Genomic DNA, 12034 nt, shown 5'->3' with positions numbered 1-12034 from the left:
ATGTGGAGCACTTCTGTGCATGTGCGAAGCGCGCAGAACGCTTCTGCACATGGGGCGAAACCCGGAAGTATAATTCCGGGTTTGTCGTGTTCGCAAGCTGAAAAGACACAACATGAACCTAACGCAACACGAGGTATGACTGTACTTTGGCTGAATTGAGCATATTTACATCTACAGCGAGGGACGCGGGTGGCGCTGTGGGTTAAACCACAGAGCCTAGGACTTGCCGATCAGAGGGTTGGCGGTTCGAATCCCCGCGACGGGGTGAGCTCCTGTTGTTCGGACCCTGCTCCTGCCAACCTAGCAGTTCGAAAGCACGCCAAAGTGCAAGTAGATAAATAGGTACCACTCCGGCGGGAAGGTAAACGGCGTTTCCGTGCGCTGCTCTGGTTCGCCAGAAGCGGCTTAGTCATGCTGGCCACATGACCCGGAAGCTGTACGCCGGCTCCCTCGGCCATTAAAGCGAGATGAGCGCCGCAACCCCAGAGTCGGCCACGACTGGACCTAATGGTCAGGGGTCCCTTTACCTTTACCTTTTACATCTACAGCAAGGTTGTAAAAACCCCAAATTTCACTGGGAAACAATGGAAAACCACAACATTGAGAAAATAGGGGGCATTCAAATAAATAATTTTGTGAACAGAACAACTTCTGCTACTGCAATGGGACTTCCCCCCTCTCTTCCCCCTGGACATACCCTGTGTCATCACGATATCTGTTTCAGGGGATTGGGGGAACTGGGAGATTTGATGGGGGACATGGGGGGAGGAGGCGAGGAGAATGTTCCAGTGTAGAATGTTCAAATTTTCGCCTTAGTGCTACATAGATAGATACAAGTTCAGTTGTGGTTTACAGGCAAGAACAGCATAATCACCCTTATGTGAGTGTGGAAAGCATGAAAAAGAAGAATAAAATAGCCAGTTCCCTGTTATCAGATGGCAGTACAGAATGCATTGCTACACATTAACTCCAGTGAGCTCATTCCTGTAAACGCTTATCAAGATTTAACAATGTGCATTGACAGAGTTTCCCTTCGCAATGCTCCCCGTTCTGCACGGGACAAGAATCTCAGCAGGAATTATTTCCTCACTATTAAAATGCATTACACCCTGCCTCTGAGTATCTTGCCAACAATTGCCGAAGATACAAGAGCAGGTGGAAGTCTGTTGCTAACAGAACAGCTAAGGGTAATCTGGGATTTCTGGCCAAGGGAATACAGAACTGATAATAGAGGACAGATTGTTGGAGGAGGCAGTGGCGGCGGCAAGGAGAACGGGAACATAGCAAGAACCATACGGGAAGAAAGAGAGATAACAGTCTGGGGGAGGAAAGAATGGTCCAGGTAATTAATTAACTCTAGGTTATTAGGATAAATGCAAGCTAGAGAACTAGCTCCTAGCTGCCTAGAGTAAAAACTGCACTGGCAATACAGGATGAAGGAACAATCCCTTCCTCAAGGCCATTTCACAAATTACGCAGCAGCAACCCTGGACTTTGTGCACATTCACAGGCAGATGCAGCCTAACAAGTAGAGCACTGTTCAGGAAAATGTTCATCGTTTTTGCACCTTACATTTGTAGGTGTGCACTTAAAACCCCCCAAAACAAAACCCTTTGAAGCAGCCAGCCACCAGAACTACCTTTAGGGCATATAGCCTTGTTTCTCGAGTATCCCAAGTGGCCCCCAATGCTAGGAAATTATTAAGGAACATTGGAAACAAAGAGGGGCAAAACTAAGCTTTTCGGGATCACATCACAGAGCATTGAACAGGAGCTTCTGAAGACTTATGGCCTAGCACAGGATTCCCAATACTAGGGGCATTGGCAACTATCATCTTTTGTTTTCGTTCCAGGTCTGCTCCACCCTATGTGATCCTGTGTGTTTTTAGGTACTCTAGTCTAAACTGGCCAAAGAGCACAGCAGAGGTTATATTTTCTGAGAATCCTCTGGAAAAACAATCTCTCAAAGGACCTGTTGATGGCATTTTACCATTGCACTGTGGAGAGCGTATTAACTTAAGGTCTGTATGTGTGGTTTGGGAGCTGCACAGCCAGGGAAAAAACAATGCTATCCAGGGTTGTAAAGACTGCAGAGAGAATAATTGGGTGCACTCTTCCTACCTTAGATCAAATCTATGCTGCCAGGTGCCATAAGAAAGCGGCAGAGATAGCACAGGATAGTACGAACCCCGGAAATGATCTCTTTCAGCTGCTGCCTTCTGGAAGAAGGTATAGGGTTATAAAGGCCAGGACTAGCCGTCTGAGAACCAGTTTCTATGCAAATGCAATTCTGGTTCTAAACACAGCATAAGGGGTCTCTATAGTATAGTGTATTTTATAGTATAGTGTATTTTATAGTATAGTGCATTTTATAGTATAGTGCATTTTATAATGGGGTTTCAGAGTTTTTAGGGGTTTTTATAGTATAGTATAGTGTATTTTAAAATGGAGTTTCAGAGTTTTTAGGGGTTTTTGAATGTTTTATGTAGTTTTTCAATTTCATTGTTCTGTATGGGACAATGACAATAAAGAATCTATCTGTCTGTCTGTCTGTCTGTCTATCTATGAATGAATGCTGGAACAGCCTAGATGGGAAACTGTGGTCCTCCAGATGTTGTTGGACTCAACTCCCATCAACATCAGGCAGTGGGTGATGGGAGTTCTTAGTCTAACAAGATTTGCAGGGCCACAGTTTCCCATCTAGGCTGTTCCAGCCTTCATTCATCTGTGGCCAGTTTGACAGTTTCCCTGCTATAAAAAAAGGACCCCTGGACGGTTAAATCCAGTCAAAGGTGACCATGGGGTGCGGCGCTCATCTTGCTTTTCAGGCCTACTGTAGATTATGCCAGAGATGTGCCCTTATGAGACACACTGGCGGGAAGTACAAGAACCTGCTAAAATGATAATCTTGCAAGCTCTTTCCTGCTGAATTGCACCTAAAACTTCTTGTTTTAAAATATCTTGTGATATGGCCCACTGGCCCACCGGAAGTAAAGATGCACATGGTTCTGGACAATGCGAACCACCCTCTCTTTTTCCCCTCTTCTCTCCAAGGAAGGAACCAAGCAGTTCTAGCTTTTAAAGAATTTGGTCCAGTCACCTGAACTCTTAGTTAATCCCTTTAATCTAATCAATCTTTTACTTTATTTTTTTAACAGTTTCATCCTAAAACTCTCAAATTTCTTTTTGAGTCTCTTCACTGTTCATTCCTATACTATCAACTTTTTCTTTTTTGCATTCCTCTTATCACTTCAGAATGCATTGTTCAATTTATTGCTTTCTAGTTTCTTGTTTAGGGACGCGAGTGGCGCTGTGGGTTAAACCACAGAGCCTAGGATTTGCTGATCAGAAGGTTGGCGGTTCGAATCCCCGTGATGGGGTGAGCTCCCGTTGCTTGGTCCCTGCTCCTGCCAACCTAGCAGTTTGAAAGCACATCAAAGTGCAAGTAGATAAATAGGTACCTCTCCAGCGGGAAGGTAAAAGGCATTTCCGTGCGCTGCTCTGGCTTGTCAGAAGTGGCTTAGTCATGCTGGCCACAGGACCTGGAAGCTGTACGCCGGCTCCTTTGGCCAATAAAGCGAGATGAGCACCGCAGCCCCAGAGTCGGCCATGACTGGACCTAATGGTCAGGGGTCCCTTTACCTTTTAGTTTCTTGTTTAATTCACAGAGCATTACTTAAAAAAACACACAAAACATTCCTGGTGCCTACAACCTGCCTGTGCCTTTTCTGGGAAAGAGCACCCTGCATCTCAATGGGGGGGAAAGAGACAAAGGAAGTTGTTGTCTCCCTACACACAAAATCAGCATGTCTTTGATGCCCTGCTTGGGAACTTGCAGAGGCATCTCACTGGCGACTGTTGGAAACAGAAGGCTAGACTAGCAGAACAAGCACCCCTGCCCTGCTGCCCATGCCCATGTTACCACTGGCTGCTGATGCTCGCTGCTCCTGCCTGGGCACACGACGGCCAGACCCCTGGCTCGAAAGGAGGGGGACGAGGGGCTGGAGCGAGACGGGCCCGCTCCCCCCATCCCAGCCCTGACCTCTTGGCACATGAGGGGAATGGATTCCCCATGGAATTAACATACCACAACTTCCAAAATACCATTTTTACACGTGGCGTCCTCCCCTTCTTTCATTTCTGTTAGTATTTCATACCTCAGATGCTGCAGATGAGATTGTTGTAAATCACATACCTGTCTGAGAAGAGCGTGAGAAACGGAAGACAGTCTTATTTCTTCCGCTGTAATGTACTTTCACTTTTACTTGTTCTGTTTGTTCTCTCGGAGCTGGAGAGAACGGACGCCATTGTGCCTTTGTCTGCACATAGTGTGTAAATAAATAAATTAGATCTGCAATGTCCAGCTCTTTTGCTGTGTTTTGCCAGAAGATTAAATGTGCATATACCAGCTGGTATATGTCGCTGAATGCTCTGGAGAAGAAGGGAAATGCCTTTTCCAGTGCTGTGCATACTGGAAGACGCTCAGATATTCGTGGGCTTGCAGGCACCCCCAGGGCATTTTTCTGACAATTTCACGGAGCCACAGGAGTCTCTGCGGCCTACCTGTCTTAGGAGCTACAGACAGAAAGGAAAATAAAAGCAGAGGAAGAAGATACAGATAGGAAATGTCCGGGAATCCCAAAGTCTAAACTCAGAGACCCTGGCTTATGTCTCGCAGCAGGACTCAGGATCCACCCTGGACCTCAGCCTTCCTCTGTTCCCTCCCTGTGTCAAATTAAAGATTGTAAGCCCCCTCAAGGGCAGGAACCTCTTTCTCAAGGGTCACACACAACGATGGTGCAAAGAAATAACACAAAATAAATCTTGCTACGCTTCTGCCCTGTGCAAGCTTAAGCCTGCTAGAGGCCTTTCCCTTAAAACCAAAGCTGTGTACACTCCATCCATTTGGGGCTCCTGCAGCATGAAAAGGGGCTAAGTCTGCAAAGCTGCAGTGCTGAAAGGCAGGGGCTTGGACCTTACAAATGCAATTGGCAGAGAGGGCTCTGTGTGAGGTCCTTTCCCCTGCTCTCCTGGAGAGAAAGGAACATATTGCACTTCGTGTTCCCCTCTCTCTTCCTTGGACCCGTGTTGGACGCAGACATGCCTCTTCCGCATGTGCCTGGCATTGGTTATGTAAATGTCAGTTTTGTTACAAAAGTTGGGTGTAACAAAGAGGGTGACAGATTAAAATTGCAGAGCTTTGAAAAATTAAAAATCAGAGTACGAGATTGGCTCCATTATTATCAAATAATGGAGGCATATAATTTGGACAAAAAATTAGGCTTCCAGGTAGAAAAATCAAAATTGGAAACAGAATTGTTAGACCCTAAAGTTAAGAATTTGTCAAGAATGTAATAACTTGCTGTTGAAATGGAATACTCAAGATGAAACGGTGAAATCTGCTATGATTAAATGGGCACAAGATGTTGGACATAATATTATGATGGCTGACTGGGAACAGTTATGGACCACTGGTATGAAGTTTACGGCATGTAATGCCTTAAAAGAGAATTTAATGAAAATGATCTATAGGTGGTACATAACACCAGTCAAGCTTGCAAAAATCTATCATCTGCCCGATAATAAATGTTGAAAATGTAATGAAACTGAAGGCACATTCTTTCACCTTTGGTGGACATGCCCAAAGATTAAGGCATTCTGGGAGATGATCTATAATGAAATGAAAAAGGTATTTAAATATACCTTCCTGAAGAAACCAGAGGCCTTTCTCCTGGGCATGGTTGGCCAATTGGTGCCAAGGAAAGATAGGATTTTTTTTATGTACGCCACAACAGCAGCAAGAATACTTATCGCAAAGTACTGGAAGACACAAGATCTACCCACCAGGGAAGAATGGCAGATGAAGCTGATGGACTACATGGAACTGGCGGAAATGACTGGCAGAATCCGAGACCAGGGAGAAGAGTCGGTGGAAGAAGATTGGAAAAAATTTAAAGTATATTTACAAAAACATTGCAAAATTAATGAATGTTAGAAGGATGCTGGAATGAAGTTATATGGTTTTAGCGGAAATGTAATAAAGAATTAAGTAAAAGCTGATTGATAATGGGCCAAAATGAAAAATTTAAGGTTAGACCGTTAAGATAAATTATAGAACAAAAATTGAGAAAGATGGAAAGAATTTGCTGAAACAATTAATTGAACTAGAATACAAAAAAGGGAGGTGCGAGGAGGTCGATGAAACAAGCAAATGAAAGGTAAAGATATGGAATATTGGATGTGTGCTTTAGTGTTATTGTTTCTTTTTGTTGTATTGTTGTATTGTTTTACTATGTTTTTCTTTTTATGTATTGTAATGTATGTCCTGTTAAATTTTTTGTTGTCTATTTTGTAATTTCTAAACCTTTAATAAATATCATTTTAAAAAACAACACAAAAGTTGGGTGTAACAAAACTGACATTTACATAACCAACGCCAGGGGGGTCCAGGCACTCACCCAGGGTCCATGATTCTTGGGAGAACAGAGTCACGGCAGAAACGGTCGTAGCTCCAAGAAATATGCTTTATTCTCCTATTGCGACTTTCCATCTGCATGGAGGGAATCGCATCTGACAGCAGGGTCCTGTCAAGAGGGGCTTTTCCTCCACAGCAGCGCAGCCCTGGAGTCCAAGGCATCTCTCCCTGGCTCTCTGATTGGCCATCGACCCCTTTTGGCATGTTCCTGTCTCTATCCCAGGTGAGGCCCTGGCTTGGAAAGAAACTGAAGCCTGCACTTTCCCACTGACCTCCAATCTTCCCTTCAATACTTCAAATCCTCAAAATCCTACCATTTGTTAATCTCCAGGTTTAGGGGTGTCCCCTGCAAATCCAAAACAGTATTTTGCCTGCATAGTTTTTACTGCTACTGTTGCTGTGAATGAATGCATGATAATAATAAAATAAGGCTTATTTTTAAACTTCTCAGCTTGCTGCCGGATTCTTTCTGAAGTGGTCTTTCTGAAGCGGACTTGCTCCAAACAAGGTTTCGCAGCCTAACTCCTAAGCTTTTGGTTTTGCTGCTAAGAAGGGGATTTTAAAACTCTGTTCAGCTCACATTTGTGGGTATCTGGAGGGATAAATTTCAATTAATGTATACTCTCCTTCCTGTTAAAACCCATTCCACACAGGGGCAAGATCCTGAAACTTTGGGGAATTCTCTTTTAAAAGATCTAGAACGTGTTTAGGATCGATGAGTGTGTATGTTGCCATTTTAATGGAATGACCCCGTGATTTCAAGGTGTGATGTGAACGCAGCCTTAGAGTAAAGAGAATAGAGGCATGGAAAGGCCATACGGTTCAACTTTGTAAGCAACCAGATATTCACAACAGAAAATATAATCTGGGGACCACAGCTGAGGACCTGCCAAGCTTTCAACATCTGTGGACAAGTCAAGCCAGGGAGCCAAGCCACATGCACCAGTGACGGGTGACAATAATAATAATAATAATAATAATAATAATAATAATAATAATATTTCTGTGCCACTCATCTCCTCTGGGTCTCGGAGCTGCTCCTACCTTCAGAGTTCCTTCTCGTGGTCACTGATGGGCACCTTGATCCTACTACTGGACTACTGATCCTGAAGAGCTGCCCAGTCCAGCTTCATGTCCCCCACCAAGTGCCCCCCCTTCTAGAACCCACCACTCTCAACCAACTCTCAACAACCTCCCCCCACCCCAACATTCACTCTCCCTTTCTAAGCCTCCTCCAACCTTCTGTCTCCACCAGAATTCCACTCCATCTCTTCCCCCCTCCCTCCCTGCTTGACATTCACTTGGGAATTCTAATAGAATCACCTTAATTACCCTATTGCAAAAAGAGAGGAAGAGGTTACAGATGGGAAAGGTCCGGGAATGCCAAAGTCTAAACTCACAGACCCTGGCTTATGTCTCGCAGCAGGACTCAGGATACACCCTGGACTTCCTCTGTTTCCCTCCCTGTGTCAAATTAAAGATTGTAAGCTCCTCGGGGCAGGATTAGACAGACCTTCTTAGTCTGATCCAACAAGGCAGTTTACATAGGTATGCATATGTTGCACGTGCTCCAAACACTGAATTCCACACCATCCCATTCTAATAGGCTGTTTGCTGTAGAATGAGTTTGAACCTGATAATGAGAGCAAGCCTGACTCTTCTGTTTTCATAGCTCACGTAAGCCAGGAATTTTCCATGGATACTATTGCAGCGCTAAGGCCTAAAAGGATTATCAGTAATCACCTTACGTACAAATCCAAAAGCTGTATCAGCTAGGCTATGTGGTAGCTGCATTAGAATATATATATATATATAGAGAGAGAGAGAGAGAGAGAGATCCCTAGCAGCTTATGATCTCTTCTTCCTTTGGTATCCAATCCACAGGACCCACACATCATCACCATTTCTCCTCCACTACCACCATAGCGTGCAGCAGGCATAGGCAAACTCGGCCCTCCAGATGTTTTGGGACTACAACTCCCATCATCCCTAGCTAACAGGGATGATGGGAATTGTAGTCCCAAAACATCTGGAGGGCCGAGTTTGCCTATGCCTGGTGTGCAGCAATTCCTGTTCTTGGACCTAGCATTTCCTCCACATCCTTATCCTCCTTCCCTCAACCCTATGCCTCTTTTTTCTTTTCTAGTCCTCTTTTCCTTCGCTTGCTACTTAGCTAGTCTATAGTTCCTTGTCTTTCAGGGTGTTCACCTCCTGGGCTCAGATTTCAGCCTTAAGTCTTAGTAGCATTTCTTGCACCATGCTTGCCATAGCTCTTACCAACTTGAATAAAATACTGGGGGGGGGGGGGATGTAAGCCCAATGCATACCATTTGAATGGCAGTCCCCATTAACTTTGGGGTGTGGGCGAAGCCCCTCAAATGTTTTATTGGGATAGCCAAAGGGTCCTTGGACCCTAGGAGTTGGCTCCTATGGCACATAGTCCATATTGTTTCTAGTTAGGACTCCTATTGTTCAGCTGACAGCTCCTATTTCACCAGTGACTCCACCGTTTGCAACTACCCCATGTCACACGGGGATCTCAGCTGACAGGAAGCTCCTGGAATGGAAATGAACCCCAAGGAAATCTCTCTCCTAATCTCTCTCCAGACAAATTTGACCTTCATTGCACCCAGTCTATCCAAATGTCTTTAAAATTGCTCCGTAATCTTCAAGTTAAGTTCCGAGTCAAATTAGTTTTGCCATTTCATGTTGCAGCCGCCTTATTTCCAACCCCCCCCCCCCCCCGGTATTTCTGATAATGCAACAATAGGGTTTGCAGGAAAGGAAACTATGGTAACCATCTAAACATCATGTAGCAACAGCAGCAGCAGCAGCAGCAGCTATCATCTCAAAGGAACAGAGTGTGTTCCTACACTTCCAACGCCTACCGCCGGTACAATTCCTCCTCGCTTTCCTTATTATCTTTGTCCTAATTAAACAAGGCTCTCACTACCAAACTGACACGGGGGACGATGTCTTATTATTGTCATCATCTGTTATAGGTCTTGCCGTTAAGCAGGCCCTACTGTTTAGCTGACTTTAAAGGTAGCTTTTAACACCTTCTGGAATTAATTAGGGATTTCCTGTTCCTTTCAGCTGTAAGGAATTTCTAATTCACATTGCATTGCAATGTATTCTATTACCCTTATATCCCCTCACCTGCGATCTGGATAAAAATGCAATAATCTGTTCTGGCCAGAGTCCCCACCCTGCGCCTCTTTGATAAACTTTGCTGCTTCTGGGCGCAGAGAACTAAGAACAGAGCTCTTAAACTAATATTAATAAACAGTTTGCATTAATTTCAACGCATCTCCCAAGTTCTATTCTCTTTTGACAAAAATCCACTCTCCTCAGTTCCATGGGCATTCACTTCGAAGCCAATAATCCAGTCTATTAAACACTGGATTGAGACCAATGAGCCACAGAGCAAATGCCATCAACACAATAGACTGCAACAGAATCCTACCACAGTTGTCCACCCATGCCAGTAAATGCTGCTTCCTGAAATACAACCTTGAGCTTATTATTTTGCTTCTAACTGCAAGGGGGAACTGCAAAAGGCAGATTTTCTGCCTTGACTGGATTCAGCTGACCACTGTACCCCTCTGATCTAGCTCAATGACGATGCCAAGAATCCACTTGGCTTAAATATAAAACAATCTATCAAGCCAACCATATATCAAAGCAACGCCATACCAGTAACTAAATGCCAGCTCTCAGAAGAAATGGCATACAGCATTTCAAGAAGATATATGTGTAAGCTTTGGCTTCTGCAAAAAATCCATAACTGTTGGTCAGCCACTGGGAAAAGGGTGAGCACTTCACGTACAGACTAAGAACAGATATAGTATTGATGGACTTGCAATGACATATAAGAGGATGAGGCAGCGACTGGTGTGCACATGGCCCAAGCCACCACAGGCTTTATAGACTGAAACAAGCGAATTTACTTTTTTGCCTTGCCTCTTCGCAATGCACAACAATAAACGTTGCTTCTGGGATACAGACAACAATGCTCCAATTTAATGTTTTGGGGAGGAAATGTAAAAGCACACTATTCATGTATGAACTAAAAATGCAAAAGCACCTCTGCAACACACAGCCATAAATTAAAGAATAGGAATATAAACCATATACCACCCTGTTGTGCCTGAAGTCCGCAGTAGTCGATGCAAACTTCAGGGAGCTTTGGAGCATGTGTGCTTTAGCCCCACCAGGAACTGAATGTTTCGAACAGTCAAGCGCAACACGCAGTAGCATAATATATCCTGAGGTTATGAAAAGGTATAAATGCTTGCATCCAGGTTTGACACAGCTTTCTTATCTTACGAGATGAATCATCCACAAGGAGTGCTTTTCTTGGTTGCCATGGCATTCTAGACTTCAAAATGCTAACCTAAAAGGCCACTACTAGCATCCAAAATTTATGAGCGGCTGTTGCATTCATGTCCTCCCCAGAGATATACTTAGCGAATACTATTCTCCATTTCACTCTGGGTCAAGTTGATGGTCTTCTGCATCTAGTTTCCAACCATGGAAATAGAGGAAACAAGACAGGGAAAAGTTAGGAACTCTGAAAGACCACAAAAGGGAAAGCACTGTAGAATTCCTTCCTAGTCATATTGTGTTAAGAGACTGTGTGGATATCTGAACATCACATATTATTTATTTAGCAGAGTTCCGGCCCACTCTTCATTAAAAATAATCTCAGAATAGGCTCCGATATAACAAACACAATAAAGCATTGTTATGTAAGGCAAATATAACACCAATACCAGTATTATACAGATAACCCCCCCAGCAACACCAAAATATCACCCATCATCTTTCTTTGAATATATATATTCACTGACCGCTGTGGCTGTCTATAACATGTGCTATAAAACAGACAAACCTAACAAGTTAACAAACAATAAAAAGACTGCACTGACAGGTTCAGAGGCTTTAGTAAATGTTCCATGCAAACTCCAAACAAAATTAGAAAAAAAAATATTTTAATGGCTCAGATGTATGATCAAGGCCACTGAAAATCAACTGATTTACAACACATCTAACTGCACAGGGTGAGTTGTAAGAAAACAAGACCTTGATGCACTGCGGAAGGAAAATATTAACATCTACAAAAGCTATTATGTAACAAACTGACAGAGAAGGTCTAGTGAGAGTCAAAGACAACCTTCCAGTTGCTAAGTTACTCCTAACTGATTCACATATGCTTTGAGGGGGGGAAACAAGGGCACCAAAAACTTTATAAATCTTACTTTCAGAAATCATGTTTTAAAAATGATAGGAAGAGGAGGTACCCCAAATACTTTACGGTTCAGCTTTTTTGTATGTTCCTATTATTTTTTACCACATAGATTAACTGTCAGCTTATGATTCTGGTTTTTATATACAGTGGTACCTCAGGTTAAGTACTTAATTCGTTCTGGAGGTCCGTTCTTAACCTGAAACTGTTCTTAACTTAAAGCACCACTTTAGCTAATGGGGCCTCCTGCTGCTGCCGCGCCGCCGGAACCCGATTTCTGTTCTCATCCTGAAGCAAAGTTCTTAACCTGAA

General features: G+C 43.7%; 1 protein-coding gene across 3 annotated transcripts in view; it reads right to left on the bottom strand.

Annotated features, from left to right (window-relative positions):
• Positions 1–12034, bottom strand: part of CHN1 (chimerin 1) — a 102427-nt gene that overhangs the window by 51790 nt on the left and 38603 nt on the right. The window contains exon 1 of one of the 3 annotated variants that reach the window (XM_080971539.1): positions 7519–7535. The exons of the other annotated variants lie outside the window; for them this stretch is intronic. The gene's annotated coding sequence lies outside the window, so the exon portion shown is untranslated. Of the gene's footprint in view, positions 1–7518; positions 7536–12034 lie in introns of those variants that run through there. 3 annotated transcript variants of the gene reach the window in all.

This window comes from Podarcis pityusensis (genome assembly GCF_964106645.2).
Source record: "Podarcis pityusensis genome assembly, chromosome: 1".
In the NCBI taxonomy this organism is placed as follows: Eukaryota; Metazoa; Chordata; class Lepidosauria; order Squamata; family Lacertidae; genus Podarcis; species Podarcis pityusensis.
Note: the sequence above shows the minus strand (reverse complement) of the source record. Positions and strands in the feature narration are given on the sequence as shown.